The following is a 7,500-nucleotide window of genomic DNA, read 5'->3' as shown; positions in this document are numbered from 1 at the left end:
AAAACTAGATACCTGTTTTAATATGCTGCGACTATATCATCCCTCAGCCACACAGCACACTGTATATGTATATTAAAGGTAACCCTGCGGCTCTGGAGCTTTAGGAGCTTGTGTCTTCAGCATTAGGATTTGCATTGACTGTCTGTGTGACTCGCCCTCCGCTGGCACTGAGTCCTGTCTGGGAAAACACCCAGATCCATTTGGGTTCACTTGGCCCTGCGTCAGCGTGGCATCAGAAATCCACCAAACTGCTGGAGGAGAGTCATTTTCAGTAGGCTGCCTTCCATCGAATGGACAAATGGAGCTCACCAAGGCTTAGGTCTGATTTATACTCACTTTATTTCCCCCCGGAAAACAACATTTGTGTCATTATATCGACATCATGTCGTTAATGGCAGCAACAGCTGCAGCTTTATTCCAAAACCCATTTTTGATAGTTTTCTAAATATGTTGAGCCGCGCTTTGGAGAAATGTCTATGTTTCAAAAGCAAATGCTTCCTCTTCCTATCTCCTTCTGTCCCTGTGCATATCCTGATGTTTTCTTTACCTCTAACTCTCCCTGACCCCCTTTCTTCCCCCCATTCACCCACTTGCTGTATGTTTTCTTTTCCACCACCCGTTCCCGTCGCCCGTCTGTTTCTTTTACAAGACCCTGTAGTTCAATTTTGCCTGGCAACAAGATGTGGCAGGAATCGGTTCGATTTGAGAGGACGTGTAACGGGCACTGTGAATCATTTTTATTGTTCCTTAACACTTGCTTCCTCTCCTCCTCTCTGCAAGAGAGACCTTATTTTAACAGATGGGTAAAACAGACATTACTATAAATCCTTTTTTTCTTTCCTTTTAAAGAGTGAAGGGCTCCGAATGTTATTCACAGCATATGTTTTATTGTGCAGTGTGTATGTGTGTGTGTGTGTGTGTGTGTGTGTGTGTGTGTGTTTGTGCGCGTGTGTAGTGTTAGATGCTCTGCAGGATTTGTATGTTAAGTTTATGTATTTTTGTGTATTTGTACATATGTGCTGGCGTGTGTGTGTTAATGTTTGTGCGATGGAACAGATGGTGTTCAGACCTTTGTGTGCGATTGAGAAATCTCCTTATGTCTTTGCTGGCTTGAAAAAGTGTAAATACACTACGTTCGACTGAAGAGAGAAAAATACAATGCTCCAGTGACGTGACTGTGCCATCGCTCATTCACTATTATACTCAGTCTGTACATATGTCTATGTATTTATGATATTTGGTAACATGGCGCCATAAATCGAAGCAGAATGGATGCAAAACTCTTGAAAATCAGAGCATTTAGAGGGAAAACACTTCTTTTGGATACTGCAGTATTCCTCTTGTGATTCCTCTATATAAACAGTTATTATGCAGCAGTGTTTATTCTAAAATAATATAAACACGATGGCCTTTTTTTTTCTCATAGTACAAATACTACGACCCTACATCCCCAACATTCCTCTATTATTAGTTGGACCTCGTGAACGGGCCATTTTTAAGAAAACCATATTCCCTAATGTAGCATATTCTACAAAATGACTGGTTGTTGGAGATGAAAAATGTGATGCCCTCAGATCAGTGGAACACATTAACTATTTAAACATTTAATATTAGTTGGTACACGTCCGCAAAAGAGTTTCTTTCTCCTTTGACAAATTACTTCAACTTATTCATCATAAAAGATAGTCTTATTAAAGATTCCCTTGAGTCCCGAGGCTCCATCTCTAATAAGTTTTAAAATATGGGAAACTTGGATTTTTTTTCAATCCACTTTGATTGATTGGACTTCGATGGAGACGGGGACATCACACACCAGGGGAGCTGAGGTTTGAAGCAAACCAACATCAATGATTTGAAGAGAGAGATTTGAAAAGAGATATACCAGATAGTTGATCACATCCCGTGAAGTCACATTTAAAGTCATGATATTTGCATTAAATAAAATGATATCCTCATTACCGGAGGCTAAGTCACACTGTGCCCGGTCGTTCACTGTAATTTTGCCGGGAGATGAGATGGTGCAGCAGTCGTGAGTGAATGTGGAGCGTTCACTCGGTAGGAATGTGTGTCTTCACAGAGGAGAAAGAGAGAGGGAAGTAAAGAACGCTGGGAAAAGGAGAGACAGAGAGAGGGCGAGAAAGAGTGGAGGAAGAAGAGAGGGAGAAGTCCAAAGGGACAAACTGATGGTGGTTCAGCTCTCCTCTGCATCCTGCATCTGCTGGGGAGGGAAATAAATGAGATGATGGAAATCAGATCTATGTGTGCGCATGAGAGAGAGAGAGCTAGAGAGAGAGAGAGAGAGAGAGAGAGAGAGAGAGAGGGTTGTGTTGTTTTGCTTGTAGTGTGCACATGCATCCTTGCAGTTCCGTGTATGTATTTGTGTGTTTGTGGGTCTGCGGTAGGGTGTAGCATCCATACATCTTCTTGACAAGCGGGTGGAGTTTGATGGGACATGCTCTGCATACTGCTCCATCTGGCTGCCGGTGAATCTGTGTGTGGGTGCGTGCGTGCGTGTGTGTGTGTGTGTCTGTGTGTGTGTGTGCTTGTGCGTGCGTTTGTGTGCATGGTCTAGAGGAGGGGATGATGGAAAGAGAGGAGAGAGGTTACCACTCGTGCATACCGATAGATTCCTCTTGTTTCTCCGCGTACGCCGCCTGAATCTCAATCGCCCCACCTGTCCCTCAGCTGTGCTCTTCAACACATCCCTCCTCTCTCGTTCTCTCCATTTTTTGTATCCCTCCGTTGTGTTCATCCCCTGCTCCCTCTCTCCCTCTCCCTCTCATCTGCACCCAGCACACAGAGGATTCACTACAAGCCGCTATCGCCACCATCTCTGTATCGCTTCATCTATTCCATTACCTATCCGTCCTGCTCCCTCTCTTCCCACATTATTGTGGCTGTACATATATGTGTGTGTGTGTGCGGGGTGGGGGGGGTAACACACCCTGAGGCACCATCTTGCACAGACATTGGCATGGTGTGGACATTACCGCTCAATTCACAGGCGTCACGCAGCGTCAGTGCCTCACAGTTGTCACCTGAACGGCAACGAACCAGTGTGTGTGCTGGAGGTATTATGCATGTGTACGTTATATGTTTGCCTGTGTGTGTTTATTGTGTGTGTGTGTGTGTGTGTGTAGTGCACGAGTGGGTCACCCTATGTGCATTTTTCCATTTAACTCCATAAAGATGATATCTTATGTCTGACTAATACAATCTTGTGCTCGCGTAAATTGTTTATGTCAAAGCCGCCAACTCTGGAAAATGCACCCAGCATGATAGAGATCCATTGTCGTTCTGAAGAATGGGATTCGCCCGTGTGAAGTACTCTCGAGTGGCGCATTACTGCCACTGTTATCACATCATTCTCTGGGTCTTCCAACTGTATGATCACAGCGCACGCAAACACGCTCATGCAAACACATATACGTATGCGCGCAGCAGCAATCGGGGCCTATGAAGTGTGTAATGGAGATTGTTTGACTCCTGATGATAGACTTTGAAGTGGTTGTAGCCCCTCTGAATAATATGAAACACCGATGTTAGGCCATGTTGTCCTCATTTCTCATGGGGATTTGAATGTGGAATGACCCCCTCGCTGTGAGCGTGCGATGATGAAACGCGTCAGGTTCTGATTCAACATTGTAGTTGTGCGTCGAGCCAAAGTCCTTTCGGTAACATTTTGAACTGTTTCTCGGGGGCGGCGTTCCTCCTAGATATCGTTCGTTGCAACAACCTTGTTTTAGGCGAGTGATGTAACTCGCATGTAACCTTAGAAAAAAAGGCGTGCATCGCAAGTCAGCGGGGGGATAAAAATCTCCTTTCTTTGAGCTCGGCTGAAAGAGGGGGGGGGGCATGAGTAGAAGGGAGAGAAGGAGGGGGTTTTGCAAACATGGAGGATCACGTAATCACGGACGATGCAAACGGGTGATGTAAGTGTGAGGACATCCCTGTGAGTGGCAGGTGGTTGTCCAGGGTTTCTCCTCATTTTCGAGGATCGCTCCGTCTCTGTGAGCCAGAGAGAGAGATTGTAAAGAGATTGGGGAAGTTACAAACAAGAGTAACTTTTTTTTTTAGAGGAGACGTGAGGGTAGTTAGCATATTCAAATTATTACACTTTATTATTCTCAACTGCTCAACTGGGGTGGATGGAAAAATAAATCCGAGGGGCACAAGATGACGGCTGCAGAGAGTTGGTGAGAACCTGCAGGGATTTACACCAGATGATTTCTCACTTCGTGGTCCGTGAAACAAGTTCAGCCTCATCCCTTGGGGTAGCCCCGTAATTCAGTCAGATATCAGTGTAATTACCTGACACACACAATATGATAGCCGGATGATAATGCATTTAATGAAGTGCCACTACAGCCCCGGTATTCTCTTTGAGTTTGAGCCTCCCTCCGTCCACCTGTGATACAAATGTTTGCACTCAGACCTCTATCGTATATTCTATGTAGCCGAGAGGTAGATTTTGTTGTAGAAGTTGTTGATGATGAAGAAAGGACTCCGAGGACCTAGTACCTTCAGTATAACAAAGTTTATTACACAGAAGTTTCACAGGTCAGGACGAGCATCTAGAAACCCGGAGACATCACACAGCCAAATGGTGAAAATCTGACGTTCGGGGGTCTTACACACCGTTATATAGGGACATTGGTTGCGCCCTTGACTTCAGGTAAATGACGTCCCCTTATGGGATGTTTGACTAAATAAGGGCACGTTTTTGTGTCCGAACATCAAGACACATTGGTCAAAAACATTCCATCCACCAGCTGGTCAAGACATCTCCCTAGGTCAAACGTCATCCCAAAAGGTAGAGTGCAAATAAGACAAACATCTGGAGGACTCTCTGAGAATGTCTGAGTGTCCAGAGGGCAAGCACCATAAGTGTAAGCCTATCATTATGTTTTAAGCACATGTCAACATGTTTTACTCTAACGAATACACGACACCTCCTCTATGATGCTCGATAAGAAACCAAGAGGCTGCTGTGAGGCTGGAATCACCGTCGACCACGGCGCGATGGTCAATGGGTTTGGCATCTCTCGCCTGCTCGGAGTGCACGAGACGAATCCACACACGTTTGGGAAGCTCTCCTCTTCTTTAATAGCCGGTTGCTGCCTCTTCAATCCATTAATTCCTGGACAACAGCACTTCTGAGAAGTCGTAAAGCGAGTTAGGCAAAGTCAAAGCACTCATCGGCAGCGTTCCATTAAAAGCTCCTGCACGTCGATATCTGCCCGGTCCAGGAATATCCCCATCCTTCCCCTACAGTGCGCAGCTGATGGGGCAGTAACAGGGCTAATAAATGGACGACAATAGACGTGCGTTTAAGTCCGGCCATTAACTTTTAACAGGTGTATTAGTCTGGAGGAGACGTCCGGGCTTTGTTTTCAAGGTTGTTTAAGAACGCTTGTTCTCTTGGATTTGAATTATGCATGAAGTTGCTTGCTATCGCCGTCACTCAGAGGCCTGCCTGACACATGTCTGTACGTATATATATTTGAGGTTTTAAGCCGTATTTGCTCATGAAAACGACAAATACACAGTCCTATGTGTTTGCAATAATGTGCTCCACTTGCCGGGTGTATTTTTTATTTTTGCCAAAGAGGATAAATTACCTCGTGGAGGGAGTATAGCTATTGATTCAAGTGGCACAGTAATTGCTGAGCGAATGGTTGGGTGCAGCCCTCGTTGGTTAGTATGAAGACATTGATTTTATTCTGCTTATAGTCTCTGCAATACCCTCAATCAAATCAGAACCAGAGAGCATGGTGCTTATACATCTCAAAAGTGTGTGTGTGGTTTGTGTGTGTATAAGAGGGGGAATATTGCCTATGTGTGTGTGTGAGTGTGTGTGTTTGCCGTTTGCATGGATTTCGCCACTAATTCATCCTTTATCCTTCATCTTCTTCACCTGAGGGACTGCGGATGAGTTTCAAATGCTTTCTGGGTTTATGTTTTCTCTCCTCTCTACCCGGCGACTGCCGTCCGACGATAACACTGACCCAGGTGTTAATCCTCAATTACAGGCCTGTAACCAAACTCGTCTTTTCATAATGGCCACCGGGCTCCTGGTGCCACGAGGGAGTTCAGGTGGATCGCAAGTCCAGAACTCAGTTAGGATCTTTTTTTTTGCCACCTCATTAAGCTTCCAATTGACTTTTAAATCTTTTATTGTGGAAAACAATGATTATAAATCTTGTGTCCCTTAAATTAATAACACCCAATGGAATAAAGCTCCAGCCATGTCCTTAAAGCCCCCCCCCCCCCGTTGCACCCTCGGGACTGTTGGACATCAGTGTCTGATTTCAAATTGCCTGGTGGTGATTCACTCCATCCGTTTCCTTATCAGGTCTGAAAGATTAATTATAAGAGGCTTTGGATCCTTATTATATCTCCCGCTCTCTAACAATAGACCATGTCCACTGGGCCCAGCAATTACCACACAATTAGAAGAGGAAATAAACAGAAGTATGGAAAGCATGAGCTCAAGGATCAATCGAAACAGGATAAGTGCAGCCACGTGCGATACGGGGACTTCTCCTTATTTAACTTGGGCTTGTTAAGTATATACATATAAGGTCTTTGTGTTTGACTGGAAAATGATGAATTACCTCGGGTGCCGTCACCCGGCCGTCTCTCTTTTAATGACCTTGTATTTTCGTAGATCATATTTTCAGCAGGCACACAGGATGTGATAGCTGGCAGCCAGAGGTAAGACTATATGTTTCCACTGGCCTTTCTGCTGAAGCCCGAGTTTATAAAATAAATAGTCGGATCCAGTCTTTTTTTTTTTACCGGGTTGAAATTAGAGCAGTAAACCTTTCTCAGTCTGGCCAGGTCGAGAGGATGGATGTGTGTGGAAAGAGGTAGCGAGAGGGGAAAGAGGCAGACCGGCACAGTGGGGAGACGGTTAGAGGTTTGGACAGTCGCTCCGTTCTCCGTGGCCTTCCTTCATATTTACTCCTCTTTCACCTCCATCCCTCCATCCTCTGCTTTCCCAATCACTCCAGTTTTTCCACTACTCTGCTCTTTGTCCATTCACGCTGCTCTCTGGCAATTTATCGCTTTTAACTGTAGAAGACTAGACCTTCAAATTCAACCTTTTCTGCAGCTAATGCCCCTGATAGGTTTAGGTTCAAGGTGTCAATTTTGATTTGCTGGGAGCCAGATAATTCCCACCTTCCCAGTGACTTTATCTGTCGACCCCTCCTAGCGCACCACGCAGTGTTGCATGGTTCGAGGAGGAGGAGTGTGACCTCTGTCTGGAGAGAGGATGGGATCGTTCCTCCCTTTTCTCTTCCTCCTCCGACAGAGTTTGAGTTTCTTCCTCGGGCTGCCTTTGCCTCGAGGATCTCTATCCACAATCTCTCACCTCAACAGCATATCGCTGCATACGCATGTGACCTTTACTGTTCCTGAACGTGTTGCTGCTCATTACACTCTTATAATTGGTGTGTATTGTCATATCGTGTGTATGCCTCGCGGTGAGCTCGG

General features: G+C 45.2%; 1 protein-coding gene across 1 annotated transcript in view; it reads left to right on the top strand.

The window, feature by feature from the left end:
- Positions 1 to 7,500, top strand: part of runx1t1 (RUNX1 partner transcriptional co-repressor 1) — a 58,715-nt gene that overhangs the window by 35,070 nt on the left and 16,145 nt on the right. The window lies entirely within an intron of this gene.

Source organism: Pleuronectes platessa, chromosome 18 (genome assembly GCF_947347685.1).
Source record: "Pleuronectes platessa chromosome 18, fPlePla1.1, whole genome shotgun sequence".
NCBI lineage: Eukaryota > Metazoa > Chordata > Actinopteri > Pleuronectiformes > Pleuronectidae > Pleuronectes > Pleuronectes platessa.
The sequence above is the reverse complement of the archived record's forward strand: the minus strand, read 5'-3'. Positions and strand labels throughout refer to the sequence as shown.